This window comes from Diadema antillarum, unplaced genomic scaffold (assembly GCF_040938485.1).
Source record: "Diadema antillarum isolate AM-2024a unplaced genomic scaffold, OU_Dant_1.0 seq00000358_RagTag, whole genome shotgun sequence".
Lineage (NCBI taxonomy): Eukaryota > Metazoa > Echinodermata > Echinoidea > Diadematoida > Diadematidae > Diadema > Diadema antillarum.
Window position 1 is genome coordinate 88,537 of NW_027271364.1, and position 13,209 is coordinate 101,745.

A 13,209-nucleotide genomic window follows, 5' to 3' on the forward strand; every position below is an offset into this window, starting at 1 on the left:
AACACTTCATCATCGGGCAAGTAATTCAGGCTATAATTCCTTTCCATTAGCAGTATGGGATGTTGAGTAGGCCTACTACCACAGTAACCAAGGAGACTGATTCTTGAGAATGACCAGATGTAGTTTAAACAATAATTTTAATTTAATAATTTACAAGAGAGTGTCAAAAGTGTGCTCACTCATCGAGACGTATCTCGTTTCAGTTCCCATGTATAGTGTAGGCCCCAATGTTGTAGTACAATTGGATCTCATCATCATGAAAACCCCGTACCTTCAAAACACTCTCATCTGTAGTACACATTCACGATGCACAATAAGTTTTGAGCAGTGAACAGGAAGTGTACAGAAGTCACATGACAAACTTCACAATTTTCTTCAGTGAGCGTTCACATTGATTACAATTCACAGCAGCAAACTAACATTAAGAGCGAAACTTTGCACTCCTGCTAGCAATTTTCTGGCAAAAAATTAGGGGGGATGTCACAAAGGTGCCTAGCAACTTTCACCTAAACTATGCAAAGATTACTACGTCAAAAAAGATTCAGCTGCAATGTGAGCAGCATTATGCGAAAAAAACAAACAACCAAGATTTTGAAAGACAGCAACGTTATCATTTGTTTGGGATGCAATACAGGTAGCATTGTGTCCAGAAGAAATTATGTTCAAAAGTCTATTTGTGCACACATGTTGGCTCTACAGTATATTGTATGACACTAAGTAGGTTGTTATGGTGGAAGAAGAGTAAGCAAACAATTAAGCACAAATGGCCTCAGACTAAATGAAAAACAAGTCCATTAAAGCCTCAAATGTCTCTGCCATTCAGAATATGTTAGTCTCAATTCAATTAGAGAAAGTGGAGCAGCTAATAACTGAACAACACCTATTAGATATTATAAAATGGGTTCAAGAATGTAGCCAATTGGAAGTGCTGAAATGAGTCACGTGTGCCTGCATTAATTTCTCACTAACATTCATGGCCTTGTACGTCACAATGTTTACACTAGCAGTGCGCACTCAATCAGTTGTTACAAGTGCGTCGCACGCTACTATACGCGCTGTCAATCTTGTAAACAACTTCTAGTTCGGGCTGCCGGCCGGCCTTTCTTGTGTGCATAACATGTGTGTAGCGTACGTATACTCTTATACGTACAGTACTTATATGTGCGGGATTTCCGAGTGCGACGTGCATAAATGTTTGGGACGACATCTTCGGACATCGTTTCTTGAGCGAGTGCTACATGTAGCTGACTGGTATTGACCCACAAAGGTAAGTGAAATATGCTGTTTGAGTGTTAATTTTCGACCCATTTTATAAAACAAATGATGCACAGGATTATTTCGTGGCGTTAGTGGAGATGTAGCCTTTAAACAAGGCGAATTGCTCTGCGTGCCCCCGTATAGCGCGTTTACCCCACAAACCTGTTGGCCGGCGAGTGGAGCGAGCCGCCTTTATCCACTCGTTCAGGGATGTGTACTTTTGTCGTTGTTGTTGCTTTATATTCTTTGACAAATTTCGTACAAATTTGACACAGAAAATACACACGGCACCAAGGCAAGCCTCGTTAATATTAAGTAGATAGTTACTTAATATTAACGAGGCTTGCCTTGGTGCCGTGTGTATTTTCTGCGTCAAATTTGTACGCAAATTTGTCAAAGAATATAAAGCAACAACAACGACAAAAGTACACATCCCTGAATGAGTGGATAAAGGCGGCTCGCTCCACTCGCCGGCCAACAGGTTTGTGGGGTAAACGCGCTATACGGGGGCACGCAGAGCGAGTCGCCTTGTTTAAAGGCTAGTGGAGATGCAGCTCACTCTCGGGTATTTACAATGTAGTGCAACATGTTTCACAATTGTAAATACCCTCGTGTGCGCTACATCTCCACTAACGCACTCTATCCTGTGCATCATTTGTATACTAGCAATGAAACAGTCATTAGCTTTCTTTTCTTATTAGGCTATTTTTCAAAATAGAATCTGTCAATCATGATATCATGCCATTCATGGCAGCTGTGGTGGTAGAGAAAGAAATAAGTAAAATTCTTTATGCTTCCTAGCTGCATGACTGTAGCCCTCTTTACACTTGTGTTTCTTCACCCCGGACTTTCTCTGACCCAGGACTATCGTTAGTCCCGTACCAATTTTTTCAGCTTTTTACACTCGCCAATTAGTCCTGTACTAAGCTCTTGTCCGGGGCTAAGGAGAAAATTGACCTTTTTACACTCGTATTTCTTAGCCCCGGACTTTCCAAACCACATGAATATTCATGATTACGCTGTGTACTGTACACGTACACACATGCACCGGCAGCACTTGATTACCTCGTTTCTGATTGGTCAGTGAGGGTCGGACTTCGTCTCCATCGCTTAGCCCAGGATTATTTTTTCGTTCTGTTTACACTCACTTGCTTGGCACCGCAATTGCGGTGCTAACCCTGCTATTTTGCAGGGCCAGATAGTACCGGACTATCGGTGGGGCTAGCCCACTTTGGCAAAAACGAGTGTAAACAGAAAGTGGGCTAAGGATAGTCCCATACCAACGGTGGGGCTAAGGCCCCCCCTTAGCCCCACCGGACTAAGCACAAATTTACAAGTGTAAAAAGCCCTTAAAATTCTTTATGCTTCCTAGCTGCATGACTAAGAGTTTGTTTATGCTCAATTTGCCAAGGCAGAATCAATGTTTTGAAACTCTGATTTCACTGTTTACGCTTACTTTCTCTGAGCTTGGAAAGAGCATTTACGATTGCTTAGTTGACCTCAGCAGAGGCAGGTCAAATTGGGGCACGCACTTTTTCCGGAAGTTCTGGCCTGAGTGTGTGCATTGTTCACATTCAGTAGCATGTCTAATATCATTTCGATTATTTTACTAATACGCACATATGGACTGTAGACAGTGATAGGAAATATGGGTATTTATTTCATCAACAAATTGTTGACAAAATCAGATAGTACAATTGTAATTTATTAATTCATTCATTCATTCAATGCATTCAATTCATTCAATTCAGTTATTATCATGCACTATTAAAGGCATAAAATTTTCTCAACAGTCTCCATTTCAAAATTTCACATGTAAAGGAAAATATATCAAAGTGAGAAAGGATGCAACAATGCTCTTCATGCATCATCGTTTCTGTGTATGTACACCAACAGGGAGCTCGATGGATTAACACCTGCAGATTGTCATGGCCGGTGGAACCGTGGGGGCCATGGGGGCTCGGGACCCCACACTTTTTGTGCACCATACAAAGGAATACATAAGGTGTCATCACTTTGGGCCCCCACACTTTTTTTAACCCGGAAGTACGTAAGTGGCACTAAATAGAAATAGATAGAGATCTTGAAGTGTGAGTAAGGTGATGTTTTTCCACTGAAGACCTTCTTTTTTCTCTTTTTTTTTTTTTTTTTTTTTTGCTTGTCAGCTGAAGAAACCCGGAAATGGGAGGAGGGGAGAGATGAGCTGAGGACTTTTTTTTTTTTTTTGCTTGTTAGCTCATGAAACCCGGAAGTGGGCCCCCACACTTTTGAAAACGCTCCGCCGGACCTGATTGTAGCCTACATTGCGCATTTTCATCTGAACCGGAAAGGTGATGGAGCTGATGTCATTTGAATGAGTATCGGATGTGACTTGCATTTATGTTTTCCCATGAAACGTAATTAGTCAGAAACGCTGATCGGAAACGTACCTATTTGTGCATTTTGAAATGACGTTTTGAAACGGCATTTACATCAAAGTGAGAAAGGATGCAACCATGTTTTGAACTAAACACTAATTTTGACCCGAAAAGGGAAAGTATAAACACAGCCTAACGTAATCATTCATCCTTTGCTGTGACATTTCAACACTAGTAATCAAATTACTGAGAACTGAGTGGACATTTGCAGAGAGCTTTACAAGATCACCTCCACCTCAACAAAATTGTATAGCAGCCCTCTTTGGCACACCTATTAGATGTCCCATTTTTTTTGTACATTATATTCTACATGTAATATGGCACTTTATACAGGGCCTTCCAAATACTCATCGGATGTTAGCTCAAATTACTGTCAAACATGATAAATGAATTTTTCACGAATGGAAGCCGATGGCCTTTTTTGCGGCATGAAATTTTCGCGAACTGCCACTATTCAATGCATACAGTGTAGAAAAGAACTTTCATGTGTATTTTAATTTCGCAAAATTCACGAAATTAAAATGCATGTGAACATTCCTCATTTTACAGTACTTTAAATTCATATTTGTCTCATCATATATGATTACATTCCTAGAATTTCAGATTGATTTCTTCAAGTACCGATACTTTAAATGCCACAGTTGCTTTCATACAAAATGCTGAAATGATATACAGTACCTATACTGTTCCTGTGTATGACAACAAATATATTTACACATGTGACATGCTTTCATACTATACAATTCCTTTTGATAGTGGTATAATGATTAAATTAACCTCTTCCTACTGAAATTCTCTAAATACCTTGAATGTCCCCAAATGAGATTCATTTTGCCCATCAACAGAGAATGGACAGGTTGGTAACCCATTAGTGCGAAAGCAATCAAGAGGTGCATGCATCCCCTCCCCACAGTCAACGTCATGTGCCCTTGAACAATAGAAATATTGATCAAGTGCGATGTATGAATAGCGCGTGCGTTGATGGGCTCACAAGACTCTTTTGTTCTACACAAATCAGGCACCAGATTGTGATGACTGGGGTCAGCGAACACAGAAATCTACTGTGATCAGCTTCGATCACTTATGTACATGTTCATACAATCTTTGTAGCAGAGCAAGGGCGAACGAAATCAGAAAAAGGTAAAAAATACTGTGATATATGAATTCTCCAACGGAAAGAGAACAAGTGTTGACAGAATAAACGCTAACCTTTCCATCAAACCATTTTTTGGGACTTTATAACACAAAGAAACATGAATTTAGGCCATGAAAGCAGGCACTCTTGTCTTCATCTTGGGAACCTGGTATACCAGGTTCCTGTATATCAGTTGCTCCCACTGGAACCTGGTATACCAGGTTCCCATAACAACCTTTTTAGCTGCATCTACTCAATGTCTATTACACATTCTAAGTGGAAATTAGTTTAATAACCTAAACACGTTCAGAAGGTGGAAACTCGAATCACTTGGGAAAAGTTTGTTTAATAAGATATGATGTAATCCTTACAATTTCCTTTTGATTTCTTGTCTGCAAATATCATTATAGGCCTATCTTGTCAATTACAAAAAAGCCGAAAACCTCATGTTACCATAGGACCATGAATGTAATGTTTGTGTGGTATTTTCATGCAACGATTCCATACTTACTGTATGTTTTCAGATGGGAGGTGTTGTCTTTCATGAGTTGTCCTCAACTACTGCAGGAAGAAGTCATTATACCAAGGTCGACCTTTCACTTAGCACTAAAATCTCCATTGTGTAGTCTGTTTGCATCTACAACTGAGTATAACTGTACATCGAGCTACAAAGTCCACTTCCTCTGTACCAACCTTGGTAATATAACCTCCCATGCAGGATTTCAAATGGGATTCATGTTGCATCTTGTTTGGAGTATACCCACTCATGCTAAACCAGGAATTAAAACCACTATTTACCATTTGCAGATGAAAAAAAAAATAGCAGTTTTTAATAGTGCTTCACACTATTTCTAACATTTGAATTAGGGATAGAAGCAACCAAAGTAAAAACATTACTCAGTACAGTAAATATTAAGTTTTATCAAATATTATGTGCAAAAGATGAATATAATAGTTTTATCAAAATCATTTCCATAGAATGAATCATCTACATTTATGGTTTATTGAGAAAATTGGTGATATCTCCAGGGGCGGATTCAGGGAGGACCGCAACCGGCTCACGCCCCCCCCCCCCCCCGCCCTTATTTTTTGTTGAAACAAAAGAAATAAAAAGGAAAAAATGGGGGAGGGGTGCGTGCGACCCCCCTTTAATTTTGTAAACGCGCCCTCTCTTTTCGGAATTCCTGGATCCGCCCCTGATCTCCTTATATTATTTGTGGCTTTATCGCAAAATGTTTATATGGTTGGATGATTTGTGATATAACTAAACTAAATATATGCATCAAATGAATAACTCAAACATTTTTAATCACTGCTCCCAATGGCAAACAGTTGCTTTCAAGAACATGTTCACCTAAATATGTGTGAATTGAGTAAATGCAGCAATTGTGACTCTTTAATGACAGTTTCAGCAAAATATTGGACAATCCTTTCAAAGATTACGTTGTATATCATGAAGTTTTAAAGTTTCATTGCTGCCATTGCGGGACTACAACAGTTTGTCACATCACTGCAAGACTATGATATCAAGAAAATACACAGAAAAAGTTATAAAAATTTAGTTTAATGAAAAGTACAGACATTTTAATTTTGTCTACATCTTAATGTCCTACAGTGATGTCACAGACTTGTAGTCTTCTCATCCAGCGATGGGAGTAATAAGTCTAGAGAATGTGTACTTTTCATAAAAATGAAAATGTTGTGGACTTTCCCTTATATTTTCTTGCAACAATGCCACAAACTGCTGTAGTCTTCTTATCCAGCAATGGCGGCACTGAAATTTTACATATTCATAATTTTTAAACAGATTGCCCAATATCATTTTCCTCAAACTTTGCTGATATTCTACTAATATTCCTGCATTTTGTCACTCAATTCACATGTATGTACATATTTGGGCTTAAATTATCCTTTAAAACATATACTGTTTGGAGGTATATTCTCTCCAATAATGCTGTTTACTTCCATGAGTCTTTTCTTCATTAAAACCACTGTTTACCATTGGAAGCAAACATTTAACAAAACAAAATGTTAGAGTTCACTTGAAGACAACACATGAATTTGATGCATAGTTCAGTAGTATTTCAACAAAACATCCTACTATATAAACATTTTGCAATCAAGCCACAACAAGGAGATGATCACTAATTTCCTCAATAAACCATAACTATACATGGTTTATTCTGAAACAATTTTAATTTCTAGGAAAACTATTGTTCCCCACTTTGTATATATTCAACAATACTTAACATTGATTATTTTGATTCACATTTTTACATTGATTGTTTCTACCCCTAACTCACATTTTAGAACTATTATGTTTGTTTGTTTGTTTTTTCATCTGCAAATGGTAATTAGTGGCTTTAATGACTGCCCACTCAACTTAAACTACAAGTAGTGATAATTTATCATGTTAGGTAAAGATCCAATTCAATTTCAGATGCTTCCCTGAAAAAAGCCCTAGTATAGTAGATTTCCACTGTTCCACAATGTTCTACCAGCCTCATATTCTGCAAAGTTATCTCCACCTAGCTGTTATATCTGCACATGCACATATACTGCACTTCAATGTGCCCTGAAGTAGCAATTGTATTGTATGTTAGTTCAGTCACAGATTAAGAATCACTTTCAACCAAAACTAGACAATCACAGTCATGATTACCATTATGTACATTTAGATTCTTAATTTTGAAATCTTCTTTATATTACATAGTTATAGAATGAACATATTTCCTGGAAAAGTGTTTCAAAACTTCCAAAGCCATGCTTGGTGGTCAAGTCAAGTACTTGGTGCTTGACCTATCTAGAGTACAGACATTTTTTTCTGGGAAGCTAAACTTGAGTGCAGGGAAGTAATAAATATATTGACAATATCTTGTAAGTGTACAATATATTAGCTCACTACACAATGGAAACCATGCCAAAGCCATCAACAAGACAGCACTATTACATTTAACATTAATTTTCTGATTTGGTAACACTCAGTTCTCCAGGCTCTAACCTTTCCAATGATTGCATTTAGATAATATTGTGCAAGATTTGAAAATCATCTCTGTAAAATGCACCACACTGATGATCTCATGTGAGTGCACAGTTTTCTGAAAATTGAGTTGAAATTCAGATGCAGTGAAGTATTTAGAGAACACATTGGGTCATTTCCAAACAAAATCAACACTTTCCCTGACACTGAAATATGGATGGGAGACTATTTTGCAGTTTTCTCCTTTCAAAAGTCTGTAACTTGATCATGGTACTATGGTGACATGTTACAGGCATATATGATTACTGCAATGCATTATTCATAATCTAGTAAAATGATGTTGAATGTAATATCATACAAAAACAAACAATGATGGAAACATTAACTTATGTTTGTAGAGTACACATAGAAAAAATGCCCCCCCCCCCAAAAAAAAAAAAAAAAAAATCGAATTGAAAAACAACACCAATCCACGAAATTCATTCCTTCCTAATGCAGGCATTGATAGACAAATATTTAGGATGTAAGCATACTATGTACACAATTATAAGCATGCTTGCTTTGACATCTCTAAAAGTTTGAAAAGTCATTTCTCCCTCAAAATTGAGCTTATCAGGTAGTCAGGTACAGCCAGCTTTAGGTGGGGCCTACTTGCCTATAGCAGGGGGTTTGTGTGTGTGTGTGGGGGGGGGGGGGGTTCTCTCTCTCTCTCTCTAAGATGAAAGTAAGACATGATTATGATTTATCTTTGGAAACTTTATAATTCTAAAGAATGTACATTTGTACTGCCATCTTTAAAAATATGAAAATATACCTAAGCTGAAAAGTGGGAGCTGACCACCTAGCTTCATTTACAGTTCTATTCAAGTCTCTGATCCATTCATTTGACAGATCAAGTCTGATACATTCTATTCTGGTAAATTATTTGCAGGTCTGGTAATAATGTAGGCTTTATAGCTTGAGGTATAGCCCCTACTGCTGACCAATTGTCAAACATTCAATTTTCCTTTTTATGAACACTTTATTAAACTCTATTTTCCTGTGGGTGGGGAACCAGTAAAATACTCAAAATATTTTGCAAATTTACAAATTGTTTTTATTATAGACCTACATTGTACAGTATCTTGTATACTCAATTTCTTCCAAAAAAAACATAAGTACATGTACCTGCTGGAAATGGAAAAAAAATGAATGAATGAATGCAAAACAAATGTAATACAAATATGTATACACACCTATATGAAACTACTTGGAAAAGAGAGGCCCAACCTCGTAGGTATGTGGTTCACTCATAATAACATATCAGAGGATAATTTCTGAGATAAATACATATATTTGGTTGCCTTCAAGTAGCCCAGTCGCTGTATTAACGCGACGTTTTTACAGCGGCTGGGCTGTGTATAGAGAACGTGATGTACATCGAGTTGGAAGAAGATGATTTCAATTGGTATGAACTCAAGATAAGATTGCACCCTCAATTGGGTTTTATAAGCGAGGAATTATACTACAATATTACACACACATTGTTGCGTTGTTTGTAGTACATCCATGGTTGCACGAATAGTAATCATTTTGCGCATGGAAGACGACCAGGATGCTTCGCGGATGTTCAGCCTTCAGGGTTGACGATCCGACACCGCAGCCGCAGCCAAGCATTCTCGTACGAAGAGTTGACTGCAAGCTTCCTTCGCGATCCATAAAACAATGCAGTATTAGCCAGTAAATCACAGAAAGTAAATACAATAGCACAAAATGAGTACTCCAGTACTTAGAAATAATACTCACCCCCAATGATGAATGATTTGATCGACCACCATTCTGGGGTACAAAACCTTTCGGGATCTACCATGCAGCGCAAGTCTCAAAGTTTTTCGTCGATGTTGTTGTACAGTCACGCGGGTGGTGGCATAATCCATATGAAAGCGCTTCACTTTCCACGCAGCGAAGGAAAGTGAGCACCGAACACCAACTTATGACTTCTATGTAGCACCTCCTTGGTAGCACCGACTCCTTTTACGGACCAGAACGCTACATCTAATGCAGTTGTTTGGTTACATTGATTCCTATCTTCATAACCTACCACCAATAACACCGATCTTCATAACCTACCACCAATAACACCGATATCGGCGTTCTGATCAAAATGGTGGCGTTCTGGACCGACCAGAGGGAGAATGATCATGAAACGTTTTTTTTTTCTTCCCACCCTCCTAGATTTGAGCAAGGAGCTTCATCATTATTGAGGCGCGTAATATCCAGCTAGACATCAAGCGGATCTTGCCCATCGTTGCCCTGTTTTCTCCGTTGCGCCTGTTTCAAATTACATAGCACTATATAGTCTCCAGACTATAAATATGTCATCCTGCCTGCCAAAGCCGAAGGGCGAAATACGACGCTCTTTAATAATCGGTCGGTTGGTATGAATTTCGTATTTTATGAAAAGCACACAATCCTTTCACTTGTTACTGACAACTATTGAAGGTATATACTATCATTCCCCTGCCTTTTGAAAGAGGTCGGCCTAAGGCAGTGCCTCTTTCATGATGATGGAAAGATGAAATAATAATGTTGATTTCTCTTCTTATATTTTCTTTATATCATTGTCAATCTGGGATATCACGAATTGCTGTAGTCTTCTTAATCTTCTGCAGTGATGGCTGAACCAGAACTTTTAAATTCATAACTTTTGAATGGATTGTCCGCATTTTCCACAGAGTTCACTGATGTAATATTTCTGCATTCACTCAATCTACATCACATAATATTTGGGCTTCATTCCGACTGACATCAAGTATGACAGAAAGGGATGAAACGGCCTGCCCCATACACTAAGGAAACTTTTAAAGAGAGACAAAGATGAAAGATCACCAGCTGCACAGATCAAGGTCAGAACCAGAAATTTTCCCTTGCATTTTAATTTCACGAATTTCGCGAGAGCCAAAATTAAAATGCACGCAAAAATTTTTGTCTACACTATTATGCATTGTTTGCCAGTGGCAATTCGCGAAAATATCTTGCTTTAGGGCCTTATAGACCTGCAGTATTGGATTGGGAAATTTAATTTCATGTCTGCCCGATCAACATGATGTCAATTCGCGGATATTCATGACGTACGTACTATGAGTTACTTTCCCTCCATGAACAGGGTGAAATTAGACGAATTAGAATCGGTAGAGTTTTCATCAAATTCGAACGGAAAAGTTTCACGCAAAGTTTTCATGAAACAGTGATCGATACAAAGAGTAACTTACTTTGTCATGCGCAATTTGCATGATTTTGAGCAGAGAAGAAGAGCCTGTATCACAAGGATCTTTTTGTTTGGAGGAGGCATGCAATTATGCCATCACCTCCTGATGTGGGAGGGGTATCCCCTCACACACCAGGGAGTTTTTCCATTTTCAGAATTGAAATTCAGCGATCTGGTGAACACTACAGGTGAAATATTTGCTCAGTTTTCTATTCAAAAACAAAAACAAAAAGATTTTCCGGATCTCGGGAATTCTTAATAATAGGGGAAAATTATACAGTAGAACCTTAATAAAAAGCGATCTGATAGCAAAGTATACCTGATAGAACAAACTAATTTCTCCGCTCCCAATGAATTTATATCTTTGTTTTGTATCGTTTATTGACTACGGATATAACAAAATATCTGATATAAAGAACAAATTGTCTTGGTCCCAAGGATCTCGTTACACTGAGTTTCCATTGTAATATGTCTGCCTCCTTGCCCTCCAGGATCGACGCCCCTTGAGGGAGTTTTTGCATACTCGATTTCAAATGAAAATATCTCAACATTTTTTATGGACTTTGGGAAACTGTCTATTCCAAAAGTGTAACTGTCAATTCCCAAAGTGTGTTAAAACTATGGAGGGAAACCAGGCCGGGAAAGAGATATCTCTCCCCACACGAGTGAACTTTTACATTTTTCGAACTGAAGTGACAGATCTGATGTAGGCCTACGTTTTTTATAAAGTGTTACTCAGAAATCTGTCAATCTAACAGTGAACTAAGTCTATGGGAAAGGACCCTCCCACGCGAGGGAGATTTTTTTTTTTACATTTTAAAAATTGAAGTTCAGTGATCTGGTGCACACTTTGGGTGAAATATACGTTTTCCTGGTCAATTTCATACTACTGTCATTCCAATTCATGAATGTACATTCAAATTCTCACAGCGCACGCACGCGAAAATATTCGGGCATTCAAATTCAGAATCCGAGCGATCAATTTATTATGGGAGCTGTATTTCGTTTCAGTCAAATCAAAGTCACCCAAGTGTGTTAAATTTTCAAATACGAGCGGTGCAGTAGTACCTTTGAGCCTGTTTGGGGCGTTCAATTTCAATTTAAGATGATCAATTTCCTACTTCGTGCAATAAATTTAATGAAGGAAATAAAATATTTATTTGAAGATTGGGGTAAGAGAATGGGGTGAGAGGATGAGGGCAGAAAAGGGTGAAAATCCCTCAACCAAGACGTATATGCATTTAATTATAATTGTTCTTTGTTCATGTATTCTTGGTTTTTCATATACCAATTACAAGGTCCAATCAGCAGTGCATATTACAATTACGCAACGACAGTTTGAACAAACTCCTTGATGACACTGCATGCACTAAAGAAAGGACAACGCCCAACAATGCATCAATTTAAAGACAAACTGACCCGCAATGATCTCACATAGTCCTGCAAAAGTAAAACAATAAGATATCGATAAACAACAAACAAGACGTATACAATGTTCATGTTGAAAGTTTCAATAAAGTCGAAATTGTTTTTTCTCTAAGGTATCAATCAACCTCCCCTATTAGGGCCTATGCTCGTTTATATTTACAGTGCCTGATGTGCGCGTATGTATGGCTGCTATTTTACCTTCGTTTTGCTCTGAAGTTCAAATTTTAGAATGAACAGGTGGACCTAAGCGGCAAAATAAATGATCTTCATCATGAAGCCCAATTGTGTGTGCATCATCACCACTGTGTATAGCGGAAGGGGGGGGGGGTGTTGGAGGTATAGATATCCCCTCCCACACGACGGAGCTTTTGCAATTTCATGATTGCAATTTAACGAAAATACACATTTTTGATGGAATGTTTCAGATATTGTCAATAAAAAAATGGGATAAATCTATGGAAAGGAGCGAAGCGAGGGAATGGTTAATCAGAAGAGGATATCCCCCTTTTACGCTCGAGAACATTGCATTTTTGGCTTTGAAAAAGTGACAGATCTGCTGCACACTTTTGATGAAGATTATTAGGATTTGTCACTCTTACAAGTGCACTTAGTCAAATAACAAACAAACAAACAAACAAGCAAACAAGTGACCACGCGTGGGAGAGTGTCGGAGGGGGAGATTTTTCGTTTTCAACATTGAAATTTCACGATCTGGTGGAGACTTAATTGGATGAAATATTTGGAC

General features: G+C 38.2%; 1 protein-coding gene across 1 annotated transcript in view; it reads right to left on the reverse strand.

The window, feature by feature from the left end:
- LOC139731134 (uncharacterized) overlaps positions 1–9,643 on the reverse strand; it is a 28,263-nt gene extending 18,620 nt beyond the window's left edge. The window contains exon 1 of the mRNA XM_071642018.1: positions 9,575–9,643. The gene's annotated coding sequence lies outside the window, so the exon portion shown is untranslated. The remainder of the gene's footprint in view (positions 1–9,574) is intronic.
- Between the last annotated feature and the right edge of the window lie 3,566 nt (positions 9,644–13,209).